Source organism: Mustela lutreola, chromosome 14 (genome assembly GCF_030435805.1).
Source record: "Mustela lutreola isolate mMusLut2 chromosome 14, mMusLut2.pri, whole genome shotgun sequence".
Lineage (NCBI taxonomy): Eukaryota > Metazoa > Chordata > Mammalia > Carnivora > Mustelidae > Mustela > Mustela lutreola.
Genome location: NC_081303.1, coordinates 14,484,082 through 14,497,581, shown reverse-complemented (window position 1 = coordinate 14,497,581; position 13,500 = coordinate 14,484,082). Strand labels below are relative to the sequence as shown.

Genomic DNA, 13,500 nt, shown 5'->3' with positions numbered 1-13,500 from the left:
GCAAATTCTTATCACTGCTGGGCCATATTGGGTTTTTATAGCAGGCACAGCAAATGGTTAATAAATGCTTATTGAAAGAATCTCTTTAGAAGTCCTAATTAAGTGCCTGCTGGCCTGCTGCAGATGAACTAGCTTCCACTCCAGAGAGTTTTGCCCACCTGGCCACCTTTCCAACAGAGGGGGCACTGCTTTTCCTCCTTCGGTCTCCTTGAAGTCCCATAACTGCTCTGAGATGGGGAGTGGAGGTCGTGCAAAGAAGGCGGCAAGGCTGCAGGCAAGGCCAGAGTCACTGCCCCGGAAGGAGCACTCGGGAAGGCCAGAGTCACTGCCCCGGAAGGAGCACAGAGTTACTGCCCCGGAAGGAGCACTCGGGACGGTGGGGAAAGGCGTTCGAGGTAGGGATGGAGAGTCAGGAGAACAAAAGCATGTGATTAAGACAGGACTGGACAGCAAGTGTCTTCATCATAGATACACCTAAGGGGCATATTCCATTACTGAGGATGTTACAAACAGGAAGCTCAAAAAACAGGGAAGCCTGATGGAAGCCTTGGCGGCCAATGCATTTTACCCACAGACCAAGCACCTTTGTGCAGGTGATCTCGAGCTGGTTTGAATGGAGAGAGCAGGAGAGCCCCAGCTCTGTCTGGGCCAGTGAGTCAAGTCTCTTTCTCAGCCTGTTGAAAGGACTTTTGTTTGTTGGTTCGTTTGTTTTGCTTGCTCTATAGCACTTTTTTTCCTCCACCTGTAACTGTCGGTGTGTGGGGGAAGGTGACAAAGCCCCAGGGGGTACCCTGCCCCCTCCTAGAGGGAATGGAGCAAGGAGGGCCTGCTCCCTGAAGACACTTTCCCAGGATCCTGGCATTTGGGGAATCTGTTAGCTTCGGGATGGGGCTCAGAGCATGGTGGGCGGGGGGAGATTTTACTACCCCTCATTTTGTGGTCAGATTTTGAACATTTTAACAGGCTCAAGGGGGGCTCTGCTCTCGGCTCAGGATAATTTTTCTAAAATTCAGACAAGATTAGGTCAATTCCTTGCTTTAAAATGCAAACGACTTCTCTTAGCCTATTAAAAGAAAGCTCAAAGCTTTAGCATGACCGCTGGGGTATCTGACCCCAGACCTCCCCTCAGGCTGTTAGCTTTTCTTTAACTTCCACCTTGATTCCCTGGACATCTTGCCCTCAGGTCGGAGTAGCCTCGACTCCTTAAACCTTAGTGCTTTTCCTGACTCAGTGCGCTTGCTCAAATTATACTCCCTCCTTTGCACTTTGCCTGGAGAGCTCCTACTTACCCTTCAATGCCCTGCTCAAATACTGCCTCCTCCCAATGGCTTTTCCTGGACTCCCCGGAGGCTGTCCTCTGCCCCTGCCTTCTTCACCCTATTCTCCCCCCACACCCACCCCCAATCCCCTGCAAAGAGAATTAGTCACCGGGTTTCCCTGACTATAGCATTTATCACTTAGGCTATGAGTACTTTTTGTTATTGTTTCTCCCACAAAACTGGGTATTATGCAAGAGTTGGAATACTAGCTCCAAAGTTGTTATTTCTTAAGTGTTTGTTCAAGTGAGTTTGCCCTCAGTAAGCTGAAGTGTATTTCAAAATCTTAGAACTAAAAGAATATCAAATAGTTTATAGTTAAAAGTTGATTTGTTTTCCTTAAGTCTACCAAATATAATAATCACAAATTAAGAGCTTAGCCCTACCTTAAAATTTAAAAACTGTCTTTCGGGAGCTCTTTATTTCTTTTCTACACCAGATCCTAAGAAGGAGTGATACATCTAATAATCATAGAATTCTCCCTTTTTATTCCCCTGATCTCAGGAAAACTTAGATTTTTTTTTTAGATTTTTAAAAAAATTTATTTAGTTATTTGACGGATAGGGATTACAAGTAGGCAGAGAGGCAGGCAGAGAGAGAGGAGGAAGCAGGCTACCTGCTGAGCAGAGAGCCCCATCTGGGGCTTGATCCCAGGACCCCCAGCCATGACCTGAGCCAAAGGCAGAGGCTTTAACTCACTGAGCCACTCAGGTGTCCCAAAACTTAGATTTCTTGGTGTAGACTGTGTACACCAGACTGTAGAGTATAGAGTGTACAGTGTAGACTGTAGTAAAACTCCCTACCTCCAACAAGAAGGGTGCTTGGATATGGATCTCTGCAAAATATTTGATCAGATTCAACATAAACATTGTATGGTTTGCAACACAATGAGAGATAGCATTGAAGGAAGTTTTCTGCACTCTGATGTGGGTGGGAAGAGCAGTATTCCTTCTTTTTCTATCTGTGGTGGGGTCGGTCCCACACCCTCTGAAGTCGCATATTTTCTAGGCAAGTAGGTCTGAAGCTTAGTTGCCTGTAAGAATCATCTAGAACAGGTTGTGGAAAACTACAGCACACATGCTAAACACAGCATGTTTTTGCCGCAGACAAGTTCTGTGGGAACACAGCCACGCCCTCTGATTCTCCGGCTGTCTGTGCCTACTTTCACGCTAAAACCGCAGGGGTGGAGAGTTGCAACAAAACTGAACATATCTACTACGGGACTCTTTACAAAAAGATGTTGGCTGACCCCTTGACCTACAAGTTTCATTTTTGTTTTGTTTTTTTAAATAACACAGAATGCGGGAGCCGTGCTATAGATGGATTACCAATCGAAGAGATACATGCTGGTCATTTGAATTTTTAAGAAGCTCCATCCACATGGGATTCTGCTTACAGACTCCTAATTTTTATTTCTTACGAAGTTATCCATAAATCGTGCCAAGCAAATTCTCACAGCATAAGGAGTATCTAAGGTGAGCACAGTATTTTATCTATCTTTGCATCTGTAGTTCCTGACACAGCTCCCTCCGTAATTAGATTCTGGTAAGGCTTTCGCTAAGTGAATGAGGGAAAGGGAAGGAGAGTAGTCTTAGATGGTAGATGCAACTAGAACCCACTGAAAATCAGTCACTTGCAAGTCCCCTCTTAGGCCCTGGCTGTGTGCCCGATTCCTTTTTAGAGCGATTTCTTTCTTTCTTCCAACTCCAAGCTAACCTAGAAAGACACAAATGCTACTGATTCTCTGTGGATCTGAAATCTTAAAAAAAAAAAAAAAAAAAAAAAAAAAATTCCAAGAGTATCAAATGATGCTTGCCTTGGTCTGCGTAAACATGGTCATCTTCTCATTGCTTGGGACATTTCAGGGGAAAAAAACTGACTCATCATGAGAAATGCTGCAGATGGTATATTTGGCATCACCAGCCTGCATAGATCAGAGATGCATTTATTTACATGACTTTGTTTGTATTGTGACCGTTTATCTGGGCCCTTGCTCCCATTTAACCTTTCGAAGGGTTGGGAAGGAGTGAGCCATTTTGCCCTTGGGATTGGATGGAGCAAGTCCCTCATACAGACCATGTTTGCCTTTCCTCCTACCTGCAAAACACTCATTTCTTACAGCATCAGAAAACATTTGGTTATGTTATCTCATGGGTCCAGGAGGAGTGTGGAGTGTGCCAAATTTAAGAGCCTTTGCCAAATGCCATGGTTCGCATTATGTAGACAGCACGCCCGTGGCACTGGTGCTAACTAGTTGTAGATTCAAGCTCTGGCCTCAAAGGCAGAGGATCCCCGTTAGTCATTTCCAACTGGGATCATGGCCTTTGCCTTTGGTTATGAGACATCTTTGTGTCTGTGCACAAAGTGTGGCCTGTAGGCATGGCTGACAGACCACTGTGCCTGACCTCTTCTGGGTTGGGACGGTGAGCCCCCAAAGTGGTGCCCAAAGGGCCTCAGACCCCATGGGTAACTTGGAGATGCTGAAAAGTGGGATGGTGCCTTAGAAAGGGCCTTGGAGAACTTGGTGCTAGACCTGGGAATCCCACCTCCTGGGGCGAGTAACTGGAGTTCTCATCTGTAAAATGGGCACAAGTTGGGGACTCAAGTGTTGGTTTCCTCATCTTTCCACAGAGCTCATCAGAGTTGTTAATGACGGCTGAACTCCTGCATACGAGACACTGGGCTTCGGAGCTGGCACCAAGTAAACTCCCCATGGAAGTTTTTATTATTATTATTATTATCGTTATTATTGATATAAGCAGCTTGCTTACTGCACATCGTTGTGAAGAGGGAGCTGCTGATGTGCTCTGTGAATGGGCAGAGCTCAGCTGGCGTGAGGAACGATTGCTTCAGAGGAAAGGAAGGGTAAGTTCTCCTAAAGCCTATCTGTCAAAGCACATTTCAGCATGACTTCTTGGTCAAGTGTCCTGAAATTTTTTACCTTTTTTTTTTTAAAGACTTTATATATTTATTTGAGAGACAAAGAGTGCAGGTGAGAACACGAGTTGTGAGGGAGGGGGAGAGGCAGAGGGAGAGGCAGACTCCCCACTGAGCAGGGAGCCTGATGTGGGGCTCGAACCCAGGACCCGAGATCATGACCTGAACCAAAGGCAGAAACTTAACCCACTGAGCCACCCAGGCATCCCGTAAGTTTTTATTTTAATAAATTAGTTAGCATATGGTGTTCTATTAGTTTCAAGTGTACAATGGAGTGATTCGACAATTCCATATGTCACTGCTTAATCCCTGTCACCTATGCAACCCATCCCCCACCCACCTCCCCTCCCGTAACCAACAGGTTGTTCCTTTTTTTTGTAGTTAAGAGTCTGTTTCTTGATTTCTCTCCCCCTCTCTCTTTTCTCCCCTTTGCTCACTTGTTTTGTATCTTAAATTCCACCTATGAGTGAAATCATACGGTGTTTGTCTTTCTCTGACTGACTTATTTTGCTCAGCATAATACCCTCTAGCTCCATCCGTGCTGTTGCAAATGGCCCAATATTCTTGCCATAAGAAGCTACTGTTTATTTTTGTCGATTCTGGGGACTCTGTGCATGGGTGAGCCGTTGCTCGGATGTGCCGCGGGTGAGTGAGGAGGTAGCTGTAGTGCCGGTGGGAATGTTCTGGAGCAGAACCAGGGTGGGGCCTGCTGCCTGGGCTGCACTTCCGGCTGCGTGTGAGGTGGGCACAGGGGGACCACCTGAGAAGGCAAGCATGGGAGCCATCGACCTGGAGGAGTGTCAGGACAGAGAAACGGCTCCCTGGTTTGCTTAAATACGTGTTACTTCATTTTGCCTGTGAGCCTTGTGGTTCCATTCCACAGGCATCTACGGCTCCGTCACTCTGCCGAAGCCCCACACAGAAGGGGCTGTGCTTTGAGGAAGCTGAGTGAAGTTCTCTCTCTCCTGGCTGAAACATGAAAAGATGGAAGGAATCAAGGCTGCCCTTGAAAATGATGTGAAGATGTGGGTGTACTAGAGCCCGTTATTTTTCTATAAGCGCATTACAAGGTTGCTTCACGAGGGAAGATTATTACCTTGCAGTGTTGTCCACCAGGTTTCCATGAGGTGTCTTAAGTGCAACGGGAAGAGGTCCCGGATGCCCCCGATGACAGCTGCTGGTCGTGACCGTGGTGTCTCAGAAGCTCTGGCGCCACACGCCTCACGGTTCAGGTGCCCCCAGGTGCCCTACAAGGCCTTGTTGGCGCCACTCTGAAACACCCCCTGGGTCCAAACAACTCAGTAAGTCAGGCCAGTCAACACACACACATCTCACCTGCCTGGGGAAATTCTAGGCAGATAATGTGGGCACTCAAGAGAAACTTAAGACTAATATAATAATAATAATATTACACAGTATTTGTGAAAGACTTACTAGATGCCAGGCCTTTTCATACGTACATTACATGTGTCAATTAAGATTAGCCTCACAGCAGTCTAGTGAGATAGTTGGCATTATGATCACCATGTTCAGAGGTGGAGAAATGTAGCCTTTGAAAACTTAAGTAACTTGGTCAAGAGCATAGTCAGAAGGGGCAGGGCTGGGATTCAACCCAGGCTGATGGACTCTGAGCCCATTAAACCATATGTCAGTGGCCCTACAGACTTGATTTAGAAGTAACATGTAACACTTTCTTTTTCTTCTTCTTCTTTTTTTTTTTTTTATGATTTTAGTTATTTATTTGAGAGAGAGAGAGAGAGAGAGTATGGGCAGGGGGAGGGGCAGTAGGACAAGCAGACTCCTCACTGAGTGAGAAGCCTGACTTGGGACTCGATCCCAGGACCCTGAGGTCATGACCTGAGCCGAAGGCAGATGCTTCTTGGACCCAGGGACCCAGGGGCCCCCAAAAGTAACAGGCGGCTTACAAAAGAAACAAAGTGTTGAATTAGGGGAATATCTGCTTAAGGTGTTTCTTTAACTGACTGCATTTTAATTTTTGGCCTGACAGATTTTTTTGTTATGGGTATAGGTTTAGTGAAAACTTAGTAAAAACTATGCAAGACAACTCTTACAGCCGAGGCCATGGGAGGAAGGAGGGAGGGCCAGAGGCGGTTGGGGGAAAAGGAAGGAAGGAAGAGAGAGAGAAAGGAAGAAAGCAGGAAAGACAGGAGACTTACAGATGGTATAAATCAAACCTGTGCACGTCATTATAAGTTCTCCTATTTTCTTTCTTTATGCTTCCTGCTTCTTTATAGTGTGCTCTCCTCAGAGAAGTGAGAAATGGCTAACAGCAACCTAGCCCTGGGTCTAGTTCTGTGTCCTCCATGGTGGGGGGTGAGGGGGCTGCAAATCACAGTAAAGAAGGAATGAGGTCTGTCTTCTCCTGTGTGCAGCTCCACCCCAGGCACTGAGGGGAAAGCTCCGGTAGACATTCCCTTTGGCCTGGGAGCAGGAGCGAACCACAGCCAGCCTCTCTCCTCACCCAGTCCCATCTCAGGGGTTCTGATGTGCTCAGCTCTCTGCCCGTCCTCTGGCCTGGCAGACAGGAGGCCTGGGGAAGATGGGGGTTTTGCAGGCCTCAGGGGCACGGCCTGGATCCACACCGGCCACTGCCCCTCGTGGGAGCAGCGGATGTGGGAGATCACGCCACGATGGAGAACCCCTCCTGAACCCCCAGCCTCTCCCAGCTGCCCCTGCAGGGCAGACCTCTGGGAGCGAGCCGAGGCGGCCACAGGGCAGCAGAAGCTGGTGGCATATGTACAGACACAGAGCTGAGAGGCCGAGGGGCGGTGGTGGGGGTGAGGGTGGGGTGCTAGGGTAGCACTTTGCAGAGGGAGTGGAGAGTCTCCAACATCCTGAAGGGTTGCAAGTGAGAGGAAAGGAGAGAGGTCTGCCGGAGAGAAAGAAGCCTGGCGTGCACGGGTCCCTGCAGAAGGGAGAGCAAATGGGAGGCACCCAAGGACAGAGGCTTGTCTCCCGAAGGAGTGTTCAGCGGCTCCCGTGGAGTGGGACGTAGGCAGAAGGAGCACATCTCATCTATGTGAAAATGCCCGGGCAGTGACAGCTCTCGGGGCTGCAGAGTTAGAACTCTCTTAAAGTGCTTTGAAACACAAGAGAAAGTAGTATCCACCTTCTGAGTGGCGAGTGGCCGCCACGCAACCTGCAGCGTCGTTTTCACAGTTGATTGCTGCCTCTGGGTAATTGACTTAAGGAAATGGATAGCTTCTGTGTGCGTTTGTCCATTCTGACTTTGTAGTACGATTTTTTCAGGGGTGCTCTGGACTGCCTCTGTCCTCCTAAAATTCATGGGAAGCCCTAATCCCCAGTGTGACTGTACTTAAAGTAAAAGGAAGTAATTAAGGTTAAATAGGGTCCTTAGGGCTGCATCTTGCTCTGATAGGATTAATGACCTAATAAGAGATACCAGTGAGCGCCTGCCCCAGTCCGTCAGGTGAGACCACAGCTAGAAGGCTGCCGTCTGCTGCGGGAGAGAGCCCTCCCTAGGAACAGGATTAGCTGGTGCTTTGATCTTGGGTTCCCCACTCTCCAGAACCATAAGAAAATAAACTCCTATGTTTATGAGTGGTCTGCGGTATTTTGGTATGGCAGCCCAAGCCATCTAAGAAGGGAGGAAAAAAATGCTCCATATATCTGTAAACCCAATCTCCTATAGGCTGTGCTCAGAGAAGGTTGTGAGCTACTCTTTGTAAAACCTTGGGAGTATCCCCCAATAGTCCACCTGAGCCCCTAGGTTTGTATTTGGGAGGCCAACGTTTATTTTGGAAAGTCTGGATACATTTTGAAAATGGAAAGTGCTGTATGGAAAGTAGCAGTATTATAGAAGTGAGTGAATAGAAGAAGAGAGGAGAAACCTAAAAAAAAAAAAAAATCCTATGGAGAGGAGAATGCTTAGATCAACTTTAGTACTGAATATTTCCTTTTAAAAAAAATTCATGTGTCCTAAAACCAACTCCAAATGGAACCATATAAACCAAACACTAGAACCAGGGGAATTTTCCAGCGAGGGAGAACATTTTGATAATATTAGTAATTTAGTTTTCTCATAAGGAAATAAAAAGGAAATTAATTCAATGATTTGTTACGAATAGTTACAAAAATGTACAGTTTCAGAGATTAGTGGGGACTGCAGTTCCTGCCGGAGGCAGCAATTTTCTCTGCTCTGCTAGAGGGGATGAATTATAATATTTTATTTGTGTTCGAGGTGGAAGAGGGAAACGGGAGGCTCTCTGGCTCCTGTCCCCTTATCCTGGAAAAAGTACATACATATAGGGAATATATTTCCTGTTTTCTTGCCTTATTGCATTTGTTTTCTTCCCCTCCCCCTTATTAATATTTGCTTAAAATTTTCCCCATCTTTATTGAGATGTAACTAACATGTAATATTGTGTTCATTTAAGGTGTACTGCATGATAATTTGATACCTGTAGATATTGTAATGTGATTACAACAGTAAAGTTACTTAACACAGCCATCACCTTACATAGTCACTTCTTTGTGTATGTGTGGGAGGGTGTATGTGTGTGTGTATGTGGTGAGAAATTTTTAAGATCAGCTCTTTTAGCCACTTTCAAGTATATAGTATAAGATTGTTAACTATTGTCACCAGGTTGTACATTAGATCCCAGATATTGTTCATCTCAAAGCTGAAGGTTTGTATCCTCTGACCACCTTCACACATCCCAACCCCCTACAAACCGCCATCCTTAGCAACCACCAATCTATTGTTTCTATGAGTTCAGTTTTTTAGACTCTGCATATAAGTGAGATCATACAGTATTTCCTTTTCCCTGATTTATTTCATTTAGCATGACACCCTCAAGGTTCATCCATGTTGTTGCAAATGGTAGGATTTCCTTCTTTGGCTGAATAATATTCCACTATATGAATGGCATATATAGAGATACACATACAGAGAGCTCATATTTTCTTTTCATTCATCTGTTGATAGATACATTGTTGTTTTCATGTCTTGGCTATTGTAAATAAAGCTAAAATGAAGCTAGGGGCACAGAGAGCTCTTCAAGATTGTGATTTTATTTCCTTCTCTATATACTCAAAATAGAATTAATAAATCATATGGTAGTTTATTTTTATGGTTTGTTTGTTTGTTTGTTTGTTTTGAGGAACCTCTGTACTTTTTCCAGAATGGTCATTCCCATTTATATTTCCATCAACAGTGTACATATATTCTTTTTCCTTTATATCCTGGTTAGCACTTGTTACTTGTTTTCTTTTTGATAATAGCCATTCTAACCTATGTGAGGTGATGGCTTCTTGTGGTTTTGATTTGTATTTCTCTGATGATTAGTGATGTGATGAATGTGGTAGACCTTTCCATGGACCTGTTGGCCATTTGTAGATCTTCCTTGGGAAAATATCTTAGCCAGATCCCATTTTCAATTGGCTTATTGGGTTTTGTTTGTTTTTGGGAGTTTGTTATTGCGTTTGACTTCCTTATATATTTTGGACATTAACCTCTTATCAGGTACATGGTTTGCAAATATTTTCTTCCATTCAACAGATTGCCTTTTCATATTTTATTTCTTTCCCTGTACCAAAGCTTTTTGGATTAATAAAGTACCACTTGCTTATTTTTGCTTTTGTTTCATGTGCTTTTGGCGTGAAATCCAAGAAAACCATTGCTATAGCCCGTGTCAAGGAGCTTATCTCTCCCTGCCACCTCATTTTCTTCTAGAACTTTTATAGTTTCAGGTCTTACATTTAGGTCTTAATCCATTTTGAGTTACTTTTGTGAGCAGTGTAAGTTAAGGATCTAGTTCAATTTTTTTGCATGCAAATATCTAGGTTTCCCAGCACCATTTATTGAAGAGATTGTCTTTTCTCCATTGAGTAATATTAGCTCCTTTGTCAAATACTAGTTGATCATATATGCAAGGTTTTATTTCTGGGTTCTCAATTCTGTTCTAGTAACCTGTGTATCTATTCCCATGCCTATTTTTTTTTGATTCTCTAGCTTTTTGATGTAATTTGAAATCAGAAAGTGTGATACATTCAGTTTAGCTCTTCTTTCTCAAGATTGCCTTAGTTATTTAGGGTCTTTCATGTTTCCACATGAATTTTAGGATTTTTTTTTTCTATTTCCATAAAGAATACCATTCGAATCTTAATAGGGGTTGTACTGAATCTGTAGATCACTTTAACTAATATGGATATTTTTAACAATGTTAGTTCTTCTAATCCATGAACACAGAATATCTTTTCATTTATATGTGTTTTCTTTAGTTTCTTTCATCAGTTTTTATAGTTTGAAAGTATACTTCCTTGGTTAAATTTAGTCCCTTAGGTTTTTTTTTTTTTGTGAGGGGGGAGGCTATTCTAAATGCTGGGGTGGGGAGGTGTCTTTATTTCATTTTCAAATAGTTCCTAGTTAGTGTATATAAATGCGGTTGATTCTTGTGTGTTGATCTTGTTGTTTAGAAAAGGAAATGAGAGCTGCAGATAAGCAAATGAGAGATATCCAGAGAAAAAAAGAAAGAGAGAAACAGTCTGTGAAAGATGCTGCCAAGAAGGGCCAGAAGGATGTCTACATGGTTCCAGCTAATGAGATGATAGGTCAAGGAAGGTCATGAGCACTCTTTATGCATCCAAAGCTCACATGAACTCTGTGCTCATGGGGACAAAGAACCAGCTGGTGGTCTGAAAATGGCTGGTTCCTTCCCTGCAAAAGAACACAGAAGTGATGAAGGCCACTCAGAGTCTTGGAAAGACCCCATCAACCCAGGGCACCATATAGGAATTGTCCAAAGAGATTTCAAAGACTGAGATCATGGAAGAGGTGGTAGAGGATACTTTTGAAATCATAAATGTTCTGGAAGAAATGGAAGAAGGAGCAGAAGTGGAATTGATAAAGTTTTCTTTGAAATTACAGCAGGAGCCTTTGGCAAAGCACCTCACAATGAGCCTCGTATACTTCTAGAGACCAAATCTCCAGGAGGAGTAGCTGCCTTAGAAGATAAGGAGTAGGAAGAAGCTTTGGAGGCCATGCAATCCTAGCTGGCCATGCTCCACAGTGTGGGGCTACCTGCCTGAGCCATCAGGTTCTTCTGGCTCGGCCATCAGATCACCCGCACTCCTCTGACAGGAGGTACATTACACCTCTGTGATGCGGCATTACATTCTGGAGGAGGCTCTTTGTTAAAATCTCTTCACTCTCTGCAGAGGTTTGGAGATCTAAATGAGATTGTACTTCTAAGAGGTGGTTTAATAAATTCATCATTTTCAGGAGTATAAAAAGAAGTATTTTTTTTTAAGGAAGGGCAGAAAATCTGTCTTCTCTCAAAGCACTTCTGATGAGGACTGTACTTTTTTTGTTGTTTGGAAAACACTATATAAATAGATTTTAATAAATTTCTGCCTTAACACAGAAAACAAGTTTTTAGAGTTTTTTATATGTAAGATCATGTCATTTAAAGGGAGACAATTTTACTTCTTCCCTTTTGTTGGGTGCTTTTTATTTCTTTTTCTTGCCTGATTGCTCTGACGTTACCTTGATACCAAAGCCAGGTAAGTCCTCTGGCTGGGACTTCCAGTGCTGTGTTGAGTAGGAGTGGGCACCCTTGTTCTCTGCCTGATCTTAAAGGATCAACTCTCAACCTTTCACCATTGCATAGGTGGTTAGCGGTGAGCTTGTTGTATATGACCTTGATTATGTTGAGGTATGTTACTTCCATACCCAATTTAAGAGTTTTTATCATGAAAGAATGTGGAATTTTTAAAAACTCTCCACCCCATCTCTTGAGATGATTATGTTAATGTTATCTCTTATTCTATTAATGTAATATATATCACATTTATTGATTTGCATTCGTTGAACCATACTTGCATTCCAGGGATGAATCCCATTTGATCGTGGTGTGTGATCCTTTCAGTATGCTGTTGAAATCTGTTTCCTAGTATTTTGTTGAGAATCCTTGCATCTATAGTCACCGGGGTATTGGCCTGTAGTTTTTTCCCCTGTATTGTCCTTATCTGGCTGTGGTATCAAGGTAATATTGTAGAATTATGGCATGAATTTGGGAGAGTTCCTTCGTCTCCAGTTTTTTGGGATAGTTTGAGAAGGATTGGTGTTAATTCTTCTTTAAATGTTTGGGAGGATTCACTAGAGAAATAATCTGGTCCTAGTCTTTCCTTGAAGGTTTTCAATAACTGATTCAGTCTTTTCACTTATTATTGGGTGTAAAGATTTTCTGTTTCTTTATGATTCAGTCCTACCAGGTTGTGTATTTCTAATAATTTATCTATTTCTTATAGGTCATCCAGTTTGTGGCTTAAATTGTTCATAATAGTGTCCTATGATCTTTTGTATTTCTGTGGTATCAGTTATCATGTCTCCTCTGTCGGTTACAATTTTATTTGAATTCACCCTCTTTTTCTTGGTTAACTAAAAATTTGTCAACTTTATCTTTTCAAAGAACTATTAGTTTTTTTTTTAAAATCCATTCTATTTCCTATTCTCTATTTCATTTGTTTCTACTCTATCTTTATAATTTTCTTCCTTCTGCTTACTTTGGTCTTAGTTTTTTCTTCTTTTTCTAGTTCCCTGTAATGTTAAGGTCTTTTTTGAGATCTTTTTTCTTAATGTATGCATTTATAGCTATACATTATCCTCTTAGAACTGTTTTTTGTGCATCCTTTAAGTTTTAGTATATTGCTTTTCCATCTTTGTTCGACTCAAAATATATTTTGATTTCTCTTTTGATATTTTTCATTGACTCATTGGTTGCTGAAGAGTGTGTTGTTTAATCTCACTGAATTAAACATTCTTTCTCTGTGCCCATGAGATAAACAGATGGCAAATATCACTTATAGGACACTTGCTATATTTTATGTGTTTGCGCTGTATGTATGCATTTCTCTATGTGTGCTCCTTGGAGCAGAGAGTATGATTTTTAATTTTTATGTTGCCAATGGTTGCACGATGCTTAAAAATGAGTTCTGGATGGTCATATTGGTTTTTGGATTTAAAAATAAGGGGAAAACTGTAACAAGTTTATTACTACAGAGAGACAAATAGATTTGAAACCAAATATGTTCATTGAAGGCAGTGTAAGAGGGCTATGCAAGAATGCAAAAAAGAAAGGTGATCAGTTCTAAATGATGGGTGGTGGCACGGAAAAGATTCAAAGAGTAGGTGGTTTTGAAGATAATTTTAAAAACATAAATAGATGTCGGTTTGCTTGATAGGGATAGGGGAGGAGCGGTTAGA

General features: G+C 42.8%; 1 pseudogene; it reads left to right on the top strand.

The window, feature by feature from the left end:
• The first annotated feature begins 232 nt into the window (after window positions 1–232).
• Window positions 233–11,654, top strand: LOC131815222 (charged multivesicular body protein 3-like; annotated as a pseudogene).
• The last annotated feature ends 1,846 nt before the right edge of the window (window positions 11,655–13,500 follow it).